Below are 14,537 nucleotides of genomic sequence, written 5' to 3' on the forward strand. Positions count from 1 at the left end.
TCTCAGAACCAAATTTCACAGGCTCCCAGTGAGTCAGGGGCTCACTCCTGAACTAATCTGGCCAGGAGGGCAGATATGCAGATCAACCACATCTGAGCCCCAGGCTCCACCTGGACTGAGAGCGACCGAGAGCAAGGCCCCCAAAGGGACACTGAAGGAAAGTGACAAAAAAGGGGAAATGGATGCCAGGCAGAAACAACAAATGACCACAATGCGCAGAAACAAAGTGACAGAAAACGAACGTGCTTAGTAACACTTCTAAACTTCATTCATTTCTATCTTTGGGATGTAATTAAAATTAAAGATCTTTGCCTCCAGAAAAATGTCTATGTGACCATGTCCTGCAAAAACATTGCCTGTTCTTTCAGGCATCCCCAGAGCCCAGAGGATAATACAGAAACTAGAACAATTTTCTGAAGTAAGAGACACTTTGAGACGTCTCTGCATCTCACATCTGAGGACGACAGCTTTAGATTTTCTTTGCCTTCCAAGTCTGTTGTTGTTTCCAAGCAATTCCATTTGTGCAGAATTCCCCTTCTGCAGCTATTTGTTATCTCTGTTGAGGATAAACTCTGAAAATCCAGACTCTGCCAAATGACTATTTTGTCCAAATGATAGATTGTCAAGGACCAACCTTTCAATCAGATGACTAACACAGTGGCCACAAGAGTGATGGCGGCCCTACTTTATTTGGCACAAGAAAATGAGAGTTCTGAGCAAAGGCTGTGCAGTGAGTCTAATTTAAGGACTCAGCATGAAGACACGGGCTGCCAAAAATAAAAACGTTCTTTCATCTTCTCATTTCATATAGGACTATATGTGACGACTAAGGAGGAAAAATTATACATAATAAGGCAACTTTTTTCATGGTTTTGATTAGAAGTTGTTTAAACATAAAAGAGACTGCTCAAAACAAAATATGTCATAAAGTTCAACCTCAGAAAGGTGAATTTGAATATTTAAATTAAAATCATTCTCATAATTAAAAAAAAGTTAACTATAATTCGGCGGTGATGGGGCTACTTTAAGCAAAAACAAACAAACAAAAAGAGTATTGCTCCAGAACAATCTTCACAGGAAGAGGTTTTGTCTTGTGTTTGCAAGACAGGATCTTAGAATCTGCTAGGAATAAAAAAAGAAGCTGGAGAGAGGAAAAAAGCGAGATGGCAGAGAGCATAACTTCAGTTCTTGCTTTCAGATTTTGGAAAAGAGAAGGGTTTAAATGAAAGCACAGATAAAAGAAATGGAAAAACTGCCACAATCATAACGTTCAACTTTCATTGAACATTTTGTCCTTGAACATAGAAGGAACTGCTGTATTTCAAGACTGATAAATCTTATAATAATTTTATTAGCAAGAACTGCAGCTATAGAATAAAAACAAAGTTATCTCTAGTACCTCTACTAAAACAAACAAACAAAAAACAAAGTTAATGGTAGGATTGGCAAAGGGAACTGAAAGCAGAAAAAAAAAACCCTGAGTATTAAAAAGGACAAGATTACCGGTATAAATTTCAAAATATACAATATCAATTTCATATACCTACATAGGGAAATGTCTAGAAGGATATATACCAACCAAAGAAAAATGGTTACTCTTTAAGAGCTGGGAGGAGGATTAAGAGGGGAGACTTTTATTTTAACTTCTTTTATTCTTCTGTTTTGCTTAAATTAATTTTTAATATAATCATTTAGTTATATATGATTTGTGTAATCAAAAAATTACATAATAGAAGTGAAAATATTTAAAACATGAGAATAAGGACTTCTAGCATAAACAAGGTGACAGTTTGGCTCAGGACTTATTTAACTTCTTTTCCTAGAAACTGTTCTGAGCAACCAGGACAATGAGAAAAAAAATTTTTTTTTAAACTTGGATACCGACAACACTACAAACTTATAATTACTACTAATGCTGCCTCAGACAGCTGAAATGAAGCACAGCCCCAAAGGAAGCTTTCCTGGAAGCAGCAGAGAGCAGCCCGGGGAGGGCTGAAGGGAGTGACGCTGGTAGCAGGTCCCAACAAGCATAAGCACAAATACTCTTAAAATGAAAGGGATCCACTAAGTGAAAGACTGAAGAGGGTGTGGCTCTGGAATGGCTGAGATGCAACAGAGCTCAGATCATGCGATTAGGTCAGAGAAGAAGAGGAAACACCGATTGCACAGCACAGAGATGCCATATTGAAGCAAAATGTCTCTCAGGCAGCAAAGGAAAGCATCTTGAGTTACAAAGCCTAGAATTCCATCTGGCCCACCCCTAACAAAACATCCTATAAATAGGTGGTCTGAGAACACCAAACCCAATCAATCATGCATAGCATAATTGGCACACTGTTTTTTTAAAGAATTTTTTGAAAGCATCAGAACTTAGCAACAGTTTAAAAAACACTCAGAAAAATAGATGAATTTATCATCACAAATTTGACTGTGATATTAAAAAATAATAATAAAACAATTACCTCCATTAAGGAAAACTATAAAAATAGAAGAACGCACAGCAGAGAAGAAAGGATAAAACACATGCTGGCAGAACTCAGGAAAAACTACAAGAAAAAAGTTAGAGATTTTTTTTTTTAATGAAAAGTGCAAAGGAGAAAGAGAAATTGTAGAAAATCCAAAAAGGAACATTAACTATAGGAAATAAGCTAATAAAATGAGATAAAAATAAAGAAAAAAATTTTAGTTGGAAAGATAATAATTATAAAAGATAAAATTTATCTAGTAGATACACAAGTCAAAGGATATCCAATATATATATAATTGGAATCTTCCATAAGGGAAAATAAAACAGAGCAAGTATTTTTAAACGATTGGTGATAGAACTTTCCTGAAATAAATGAAGACTTGTGACTTGTACCTACATAATCAAAAAGCAGATCATGTATTATGAAAAATTAAACTAGAACAATCAACACTGAGACATACTCAAAGCTATGGGCATTTTAAGATGAAAAATAATTTGGATATTTAAGGACCCAGTCATCTATAATTTCTTCTACTTTTGGAAAATGTCTTTATATAACATGTTTTTAAAAAATAATAAAATAAAAATTGAGAGAAGACTATAGGAGGTAGAAAACAAGTGAGGACAAAAGAATATATTTTAATACTGACAAAATAAGTGGTGGAAGTGAAAATATAATTAGCACTAAAAAGGTGACAATAAAAGACAATATGCAGTTGAGGGAGGGAGACTATACGGACAAAGGAGAGAACATGAGCTAATTTTATCACTGATGACAGTAACTGCGATTAATATAGAAAGGTGATCTTTGTATAAGGTAATTTGTATTTATTATTGTATTATTATAAGGTAATTTGTATAAGTGTACTTTGTATGAAGTAATTATGCCTTTATATAATACAAAAGAGGTAAAATATTTATACAAAAATACAAAATATTTGTCAAAAATACAAATCTTGCCAAATATCAGAAGTAAATAACAATATTTAAAATAAACAAAGAGAAAACATAACATAACATAACATAATATGACAGAACAGAAACAATCATCTTTCAGAGCCATACATAAAAGTGTTCTAATGTTAACTACTGAAAACAGATTTTCATATTGGATTTCATAGAGAAACTAATCTCTACTGTGCATAAAAGAGACACACCTAAAACAAATGATCCAGAAAGCTTGAAATGAAAGGAGAGGCAAAGATCTTCTAAGCAAGTGCAAAATTTTGAAAATGCGAGCTTACCTCTATGGGCATAGAAATACGTATGAGTATATGAAATGGAAATATGACATGGCTGTTTTTACTTTAAGAACCATCCTCGTTTCTCCTTGTAAAAAGGAGAGGAAGAGGTATTAAGGGATGGAAGAGACTATGTGTCACTTACCCAAGAGCTATCCTAAGTCTACTTGTAGCTTCTGTTACTCCTTGCTCCTAGATGCCAAGCAGGAGAGAAAAAAAAAAGGAAGCCTTTCTATTATGCTGGGCATTAACTAACCTCAACTCCTCACCAAACTCACTTCTTGCTCAACATCTAAGCCCTGTACGTGCTCTGTCTCCAAGGGCTTGAAGCCACCTTTTTCATAGTGGCTACCATCATGCGGATGAGTCCGTTGCTCACCCCTAAATGCCCATCACAACAGAATTCCTTAAAATGATGAAACTCTATTATGACAAAATGAGATAAAACCTCTATTGAAACAACTTTATATAGACTTTGTTCACAATTGTTATGTTCTATTTTTAACTCTGAAATATTTCGTACTATAAGAGGTACTTATCATTAATAGAGACATCTATTTGTTTGCTACTCCAACTGAGTACGTAACTTTCCTCTTACGTATGTTAAGAGTACGCGTATGATGTTGTGTTAAAATAAAATACCGTACACAGATACGGAAGAACAGACATTGTATAATAAATGTCAAAGCAGTTAGCATCGCTGTGAAATATTCTACAACTAGCTAATAAACATCCTCCTTTACTGTTTTATATATATATTAAATTAGCTAAATAGAGAGGAATCAAGTAAAAATAGTGAAGAGATAGCAAGAGAAGTAGAGATAAGACAGAGACAGATATGCCACAGATTCTTGGTGAGAGAAATAACAGCTTATTTTTAAAGTAATTCATGTCCATCATTTTTTTTAAATGACAGTTCACAATTATATTAATTAAAAATAAAGTCCCTTCCTCCTCTAGGCCACTTCTCCCCACTTCCCGTTCACCACTGTTAATCTGAGAGGCTTGCTTTCCAGGTTTTCTATCCAAATACAAATATAAAGCACAAACATGCACAGATACGAACACACAAGCATACAACACACACACGTATATAAATATGTACTCATTTATTTACAGAAGAGACTGTACTCCTATACCCTACATGTAACATCCCGCATCCATTCATTCAACAATGCGCTGAGCCATCACAACATGCAAATACGAGACTTATGTCATCCTTTTCAAGGCACCATATTGTGGCTGTACCGTTACTAGACCATGTTGATGGACGTTTAAGTAGTTTTTGGTGTTTCAAATCATGCAGTGAACATTTCTGTACAGTGTCTTTGTGCAATTGAGAATGGCTGTAGGCTAAATTCCCAAAAAGGAAATTACTATGTGCATTTACATTTTTGACAAACAGTGCCAACTTTGTCCCTAACAGATTTCTCACTACCAGTGTAGTGAGACTGACACACACCCTCACCAACATTTAACCTTTGCGGTCCTATTAAGGGAAAAATAAACCACTGGCCCTCTACTGTGCTATATGACCATCTTTTTATATTTCTATTAGTCATTGTGTTCTTTTTCTGTTAACTAGTTGTTTGTCTCTTTTGTCCGTCTTTTCTATGAGGGTGCTGCCTCAGCACTTTTAAAAGTCATCTGAGTATAAAAATTGGCCCTTCGCCTAAGGTATATATTGCAAATATTACCTGCAGTCTCTTGTTTGCTATTTGGCCTTATTTATAATGTTATTCTACAAATGAATCTTTAAATATTTAAAGCAATCAAATTATCAACCTTTCCCTTTATGGCTTCTGAAGTTGATGCTATATGCAGAACGATCACTCCCGCTCTAAAAATATAAATAAATTATCCATGTTTTCTTCTAGTACTGTGATGCTTCCACTAATGTTTGATTCTCCTGGAATTAATTTTGTTATAAAAAGTTATGTTGGATTCCAGGCTATTTTTTTTCCCGTACAGCTAACCAGTTTGTCAAGGTATATTTAAGGCAATAACATACCACTACAAGTCAAGCAATGTTTCACTACAAAAAAAGATGAAATTACTTTTATGCTTCCACATACTAACCATACTTTCCAAAAATATAAATAGTATACTACAGTAATTGCATAAGTTTTACATGTTTCTTTAAGAAACATATCATGCAATTTAAAAATAAACAACATGCAATTGTGTGTTCTATGTTACAGAAGCGTGAGAAAGAAATAACCTCAAAATTCTTTCCAACAAGACAGACTCTTTAAAAAGTAAAACCAATGATATTCCACAAAAACTTTTTAAGTGACTTTTTCAGTAGAGCTAAAATTGACTTTTTAGGGTTCTACTCCAGCTGACATTGCTATATGCTATTGCTTTATGAACAAGCACTGCAACATTTTTATCCAAGTGGTAAATATGTTAACGTTCTGCCCCAGCTAACCCAAATCACAAAAATGTATAATTAAGGTATACAATGCTGTGTCAGTCAATCCATTTAAACAGGCAGGAGGAAACATACAAGAAATAACTGGAGTAAGACCTCTCAGGGAGTTAAGTCAAGGTCATGGCAAAGACTGAATGATTAGTTAAAACCAGCAATGCCTCTGAATCCTAACGGTACTACTTCATCTCCTCCTACCCTGCAAACTCCCCCCATTAAACTTCCATCTAGTGCTGGCTGTACCTCTTCTCTGGGACCATTCTTGTTCACTCTGTGCCCAGCACCTTCGTTCACATCCTGGGGTGGCTGCCTCCTCCTGCACGTTCTCATTCCTTTGCCATCGTGACAAGACTGAAATAGCTGGTAGACAAAGAAGTAAAATGAATATCTACGATCCTCCCCCAATAACGCGCATTCTCTGCACTTCTATATTACACCTCTCTACAAAGAATCTGCTGGCACCTGCTTCTGTAATTTTTCCTACCTCCTTCCTTTCTTAAAATCTTTCATGCATGTGATGAAATTGTAAGCTCACCTAAACAGACAGCTCCTCCAGCCCTTTAAGAGTAAAAATAAAGTCCTTACAATAGCTTATAAGACCCTAATAATACGCCTCCTCCCCACCCAAACATATACATCCATCTCTCAGACTTCACGCCACGTGCACTTGCCACACGGAGAATATCAGTTCCACTACAGAAAACAAGAAAACAAATGAGGTTGATGCAAATCATTAGATGTGTTAAGCACAGATCATTAAGGTATTTACCTGTGAGATACATTAGATAAAACAAGTAGAGCATGTATGTGTGAATCCAGACAGACAGGATTGGAAGAACCAAGTAAATAATAAATATTCATGATACCCTAAATATATATGAGGCAAGGAAACACTGAATATTCATGATATACTAAGTATACATGAGGACACAAAGGACTCAGTAGCCACGAGGTCCTGTTTTAGCCACTTGGTGATGAAACCTGTGCAAAACCCCACCTGCCCTCTGTCCTGGACACGCAAATAAAGCCCATACGTGCTCAGGAGACTAACGCAACAGCCCTTCACCAGGCTCTCCAACAGAGTAAGTGGGGCTGACTCAGGCATCCTCTTCCTCTTCCTCATCCTCACCTGTGGCCCTCGTAACCACACCATCAGTGGGGACGACTGATGTGGCCCAGAGAGAAACAGGACAGAAGAACATGGTGTGACGGAATTCAGGGGATGTGGCCCTCCCATTTGCTTGTTTCCCAGTCTAAGTGTGTCAGTCCATTCCACTTCTTTCCACTACCTTCTAACTGTATGCTTTGGTTTAAATTGCTCCAATGAACTGTGTGATCTGTGTGCATTAGGTCTGTGAGCGCTCTGTCTTAAGACTATGTGATAGCCCACCTGGCTGTGTTCTAGGACGCTACCACTGCAAGGCTGTGTCCACACACACACCAATTCTCTAACACCAACTAGGTCCTACAATTCAATTCAATTCTGATACTACCAGGAGGGAATGGAGACCCAACAGATGAAGGATTCAGTCCCACCAAACTGCCCCCACCTCAGAAGTCAGTTGCAAATGGGGTCCCCAGGCTACCTACATTTCTGCCCAGTCAACTACAATTTGGGGGTTCCCACAACTCCCCTCCCCCACAAATAGGTTCAATAATTCACTGGAATGACTCACAGAACTCAGGAAAGTACTATACGTATGATTACAGTTTTATCCTAAAGGATACAATTCAGGAACAGCCAAATGGAAGAGGTACACAGGACAAGATAGGGGTAAGGGGGACAGCCTAGTGTTCCCACGCCCTCTCCAGGTACGCGGAGATTACATGACCCTGGGGAGAGACTGAAGGGGTTTCTAGACACCATCACTATGACCTGCCAGTTTCCTTCCCATATTCTTATAATATGAGACTGACTCGTAAGCTTTCAATGAACCATCTTTGTAACTAAGCTGGCTTGAATGGGCTTCTGTTCTTGGCCACAAATGTTCCTTGGACACAGGGTGGTGTAGGGCTGGCCAAAAGAAGCCAAACTGAGGAGCCAGCTCAGCGATCTGTTCCGCACCCCTTGACCCTGCAACCTGGAGTCCCTCAGCAAGGCAAGTTATTCTCAACTGCAAAACCCTCTTGGCTCACTGGACCCCAGCTGGGCCACTTTGATTCTCCTGGGAACCTGAAATTAGAACAGAGATGCCAGACCGTACTTTCAGCAAGGCAAGCCATGTGCTTAGAGAACCAGAGGCAGCCAGTGTGCAGAGAGAGGAGAGACAGAGGAAAAGAAAGAGCAGAGAGAAGAGATCATGATGAGAGTCAGAGAGAGACTGAGGGTGGGGGTGGGGGAGGAGAGGAAGGGGGAGGCTGCCCAGGTGCCTGGAGATGACCCACGTCCCAGCGCCAGCCCCCCTGATGCTTACACACACGTCCCACCCTTGCTCCCGTAAGACCTCTCTGCCCTACATTACACTTGCCCATTTTGCTTAAGCCAGCTTGAATAGGTTTCTGTTATTTACAGCTGACGAAGTCCTTGACTAAGGCAAGGTGGCATTAGCAAGTAGGGCACAGGTGACCTGCCAAGCATTCAGAGCAAGTGTCAGAGGCCCTCAGAGCCCCGAGCAAATAATATATATGATACATATATATATACACACACACACACACACACACACACACTCACACATATATGGAGTGGGACAAAGTTAGAGACACTTGGCCTCCTGGGAGGATGTCACATGCATATTCAGCACCAGTTCATGAGTATCCACCACCAGGCAATGAAAAGGACGTCCCTTTAGCTGACCTGGGGGACGTTGCTTGGTCACTGACATGACTTCAGCCCACCTCACCCAGCAGGGTCAGTGACAGGAACGTTCCTGGGCCCCCTCGACGGTCACACTGTGTTTCCAGAAACTGCACTGAACAGCATGAAGCCTCTCAAGATAGTAACCATGACAGGCTGCCCACGGATAGGCAATGGGGCTTCCCTGGGTGGTGTGGCACTTTCCGCCTCTGATTCTGCCCCTCACTGACAACCCACAGAATCCAGGCGAGGGACAGAAATGAGTCACCAAAACTCCCCACCTCTGGGCACATCTGCTGCTCCCTAGCTGCCTGCTGGGGCCAGTCCTGCTTCAGGCCCAGCCTGGGGGCAGCATGGACAGGGAGACAGTCTGGTCCCAGAACTGCTGTCGTAAAATCCATCATTTATAGCCTGTCTCTGTATCTTATCACTGAGACGGGGTGGGGGGGACGGCAGGGGTTTGGGAGTGGCAGACACACAGGCACCTGGGGATTTCTAAGGCTGAACACATCATGTGGAAAGGTTTACAAGCTTTGATGGCAGAGTCCCCAAAGCGAATATTCCTCCTCACATCAGACTGGCCTAGTCAACAAAAGGTCTGCAGGGGTCTGGCTGATGCAGAGGGAGGGCTGTGCCCCACAACTGGAAGGGCTGTGAGCGCAGGGGCTGAGCATTCAGCCCCAGGGAAACACTGGGCCCCTTAGGAAATGCTCAGAAGATGTTTCCTGGACGAATTCTGCTTCAGTCACTTCCAAAATGCCTTCTTTGGAAGGACTTTAACCCCACCAAAAGCATCTCCAGTCACTAGACCTGCTGGCAGAGCGCTAGCCCATCCCTGCTCAAGTCAGGGCATCCATCCTCCACGGGTAAGCAGGTCAGCCTGTGCACACAGGGAGGGTTGGTGGAGGGGCAGGGAACTGGGGCCATTCCTTTGTCTTCTTCCTTACCAAGCGCTCTGCTCTCTGCCAGGGGGAGGGGAGGGCAGAGGAAAGAGGATGGGGCCCTGCCTAGTGCTGGCACTACCTTGGAGTTACCGCCCACCCCTGCCCTTCCAGCAAGGGCAAGGCTCTCTTCAGAATCTGTCAAGGCTCTTTCTCAACCTAAAGCCTTCAGTAACCCTAAGCCCTGACCGCGGGCTACAGCCTGGTTTCTCTTTCTCAAGGATTCTTGTTTGTTCTTGAAATGGTAAGATTCACCCTCTGTCCGCGGACTGCCACGTGCTGTCTCTTCGCTCACCGGTGCCTGATGCGAGCCTTTCCTAACACTCCTGGCTCCTCACCACCACCCCCATCCCAGTATCTCTGTTCAGTAAGAGTGGTCCTGAGCTCCTCTTTTCTCTCCAGAGTGCAGCCTACTTGTCTGAGGACAAGACAGGTCCCTCTTAATTCTTACAGGCTATTAAGTTCTAGGGAACTTTTGCAGGGGAAAGAGAGCACATGACTATGGGTGGGTGGGGGGCGTGCAATGGAGAAAGGCATTATTCTTTTTTAAGGAAAGCTGGCTAGCTTTTGTTAACTGCCTAGGGGATTTAAGATCCTCTTTCTGAAGCAGCATATAGCACAATGGTCATGAAGCCTGCCCCTGTCACTTATACAGAGGTGCAAACTCAGACAAAGTACCTTACAACTGTGCCTCAGTTTTTTCATCTCGAAGTGGGAATAGCACTTGGGTTGTTATGAGCATTAAGTGAACTGTTCTATGTGAAGTGTTTAGCAATAAGTGTCTAGAGCACAGTAAATCCTACATAAATGCTAGCGGCCATTACTATGTTCTTATTACTATCCAGGCAGAGAGGACATGGTGCTGGGTGGGGTGGTAGACAGAATAATGCCCTCCCAAAGATGTCCACTTCCTAATCCCTAGAACCTGTGAGTATGTTAGGTTACTTGGCAAAGGGAAATTAGACTGCAGATGGAATTAAGGTTGCTAATCCACTGGCCTTGAAATGCGATAATCCTGGATTACGTGGGTGGACCCAACTTAATCAAGTATCCTTGTAAGAGGCAGGATGTCCACTGACAGATAACTGGATGAAGAAGTAGTGGTACACACACACACACACACACACACACAGTGGAATACTACTCAGGCTTAAAAAAGGAATAAAATAATGCCATTTGCAGCAACATGGATGGAACTGGAGATTGTCATACCAAGTGAATAAGCCAGAAAAAGACAGAAAAATACCGTATGATGTCACTTAAATGTGGAATCTAAAAAAATGGCACGAATTAACTTATTTACAAAACTGAAACAGACTCACATAGAAAACAAACTTATGGTTACTGGGGGAAAGGGTGGAGGGGTAATTGGAAGTTAAGGGATTTACAGATATTAACTACTATATATGAAGTAGATAAACCACAAGGTGCTACTGTATAGCACAGGGAACTATATGCAATACCTTGTAATAGCCTTTAATGAAAAAGAATATGTATCTGAATGTATAACTGAATCATCTGCTGTACACCAGAAACTAATACAACATTGTAAACTGACTACACTTAAATTAAAAAGAAAAAAGAGCAAGGCAGGAGAGTAAGCAGGGCTGTGATGACAAAGTTTAAAAAAAAGAAAAAGAAAAAGAAAACCTCCACAAATCAATAGAAAGATGAGTCAAAAATTAACAGTGCTCCAACCTTTCCAACTCAAGGAATAACAATCACTATAAAACACTGAAGGTAAAGAAAATAACTTACAGATTTTCTAATAATGGAAAGCACAGTGCCGTGTTAAGTCTCCTAACTTGGAAATGAGGGGGTTCTGATGCCACGGAAAGATGTAAGGCCATGATTCCATTCCTCAAGAACTCAATTCTCAAAGAGATGTCAAAGTGGCTTCATTTTGCGGGTCAGCTCTGATCCACTTTCAGGAGTTGCCTGGAGAGCTGGGCTGAGACAGTAGTGGGGTCTCACACACAAGAAGCCAGAGAGCTGCCACTGAGACAGGAAGGGGGCAGGGCACAGCCATTCAAGGAATGCTACAGTAATTAACATCAAAATGGTGAAAGATTCAACCCCCAGTAGGCCTTGAGGCTCAGGATGGTGGGAGAGTTGACTTCTAGAAGATCTTGAGCTTCAATTACATGCTTATTGTAATATATTAACATGGTGAATAACATGCCTACATGTGCCATGACAGTCCCAAGGCTAGCCGCAAAAGGTCAAAGAGTGGGAAATGGCCAACTTCCTGGGAATCCCAGCCCCTTCCCCAGGCTACTTAGACTGGTCCTTCCACTTATTTGCATATGAAGCTACCAAAGCTCATAAAAATGGTCAACACTGCCCCTCACGGCCTCTCTCTCTCTCTCTCTCCCTTCGGAGATGGCCCACACTCTGTCTATGGAGTGTGTACCTACTTTAAATCTGAACACCCAACCCCCACACCTCATGGCCTTTCTCTTGCCTTTCAGTGTATCTCTCTGAATAAATCTACCTTTACTCAACAATGGCTCGCTCTTGAATTCTTTCCTGGGCGAAGCCAAGGACCCACACTTGGCGGGGCACGTCCCAGGGGCTTAACCGAAGCCTGACGCAGCCCTCCTCAAGCCCCACATCTGTTTTTCCTGCATCACCATGAGCAGCCATTTCTCCTACGGACGCAGGTAAGGAGTGTGATCTCCCCTGTACCCACCCTCCATTCCATGGACAGGAGGATGACTGAAGATGGGCCAGGGCCTGGCCAGTGTGATCAGAACATAAACCTAGACTGAGAACTGGTACACACTCACAGCATTGTCAGTGCCTTGTGTTTCAAATGTCTAAGCAAAAAAGAAAAAAAAAGAAAAAACTTTACTGAAATGTATACTGCATCTGAGAAGTTCTCAAAGTTGATTCCTGTGCATGAACTGAATGGCACTCCTGATGGGAAGGAAAGCTGAGTTCAGTCCCAGCAGCAACTTAAGAACGCCTCCTTTCTCCAGGTTTTCTAACTGTAAAGTCTTTGCTCCAGGGAAAAATAATATGTACTTTACAGAGCTAGCGTGAAGATTTTCAACAACATATATAAAGCACATCTTGCTAATTGATGTGCTTTGGGCTGAATTCAGCCCTCAGACAGGTTTTTGGATTGAAAATGAATTCAATCTATAAAAAGTACTAATTATTATGTTAAACTTCAGATCATCCAATTCTCTTAAAAAAGCTAGAGGGTCTGGTCCAACTTTATCCATTTGGTCAAATGAGCATCCCCATTATATTTTCTTAGGATTACCTGGTGCCACTGATGGTTTTTACATCTTCTAAAGCAACAAAGAGCATGGAAATTCAGCAGTCTATCATTGGAACGGGCTAGGCAGGAGATCTGAATTTCATATGACCAGTTGGTTGTCACAACTGGGGGTGGGGGGTGTGACCAGAAGCCGCTATTGGCGTGTGGTGGGTAGAGACTAGCTGAAGATCCCACAACACACAGGACAGCCTCCTACCTCCCACCCCAACAAAGAATCTTCCTGTCCAATATGTACATGGTGCCAAGGCTGGGAACACCTGCTTTAGAGAGTGACTTTATTAAAAAAAAAAAATTAAAAAAGAAACCATGATGAAGGCACTCCTATGAGTGGGTTTCACTTTGTTTTCTCTCCTAAAGTGAACTGAAAGCAAACAACATTTATGACTCAAGCTTGTGCAGGAAGCAGGGGATGGATGACTAGTGACAAAAACAGTAATAAATGGCTCTGCCTGCTTCATCTCTTTTTCAGAGTCAGGGAAGGAATGGAGTGACCAGTAATTATCATTTAAACTGCTGTTTTATCCTGTATCAATCAGAGCTATTTATTCTGGTGACTCTCAAACCCTTGCGCTGAAACCACACTCCATCAGGGTCACAGCCAGGGTGAGTATGTAAGACAGTCCTTTTCCGCTGTAAGTGCTAAGCACCTGGGTTGACCATCAGCGGCAAGTTTCCATGAAAAAGCCACCTGAGAACCTCATCTGGGAACAACCAGTTCTACACGGAGCCTGTTACCTTGTTTTTAATATTCTGCATTCGCAGGAACGACAGCTGTAAACAACTCTTCACTCTCATTTCTCCATGAAGTTAATTTGTACCGTGTCAGCACTGCAGGCTTTTTGCATATGTTCAGGACAAGCTGATAAGAGCAGGCCTAGAATGAATAATGTTTAGTAAAATCAATAAACCCTATTATTTGTCACTAAGGGGACTGAGTTTATGTCTGGAAAAGTAAAACAATTAGAACCGTATTAATGGCAGATTCATCATAGTAATATAATGGAGCCAAGTGTGCTTGTCTTTTGGGAATCTTTAATTTACCATTCAGTACTGACTCTGTACTCAGCCAGAGAAATGGCACACACAATATAAACAAACTCTGGCCTTTGGCAATTCCTGTTGTCAGCAGCAGAGACAACACTGGAACAATAAGGGGGAAGAAACAAAACTTCATTCAGTGATTAATGTAAACCAGTCATGAGTAATGTTCCAGTAAAAGCCTTGGGGGAGAGACTACTCAAATCACCTTGTGCTTTTGGTCATGTATCTCTGTGTTTATCAGCACTCTTGTTTATTACAGGAGCAAAATTAAGCCTGATCTGAGGCACCTATTTAGTAACCTATCTATTTAGGCCCCTAACTAGAAGTGAT

The sequence above is a fragment of the Camelus bactrianus genome, chromosome 3 (assembly GCF_048773025.1).
Source record: "Camelus bactrianus isolate YW-2024 breed Bactrian camel chromosome 3, ASM4877302v1, whole genome shotgun sequence".
NCBI lineage: Eukaryota > Metazoa > Chordata > Mammalia > Artiodactyla > Camelidae > Camelus > Camelus bactrianus.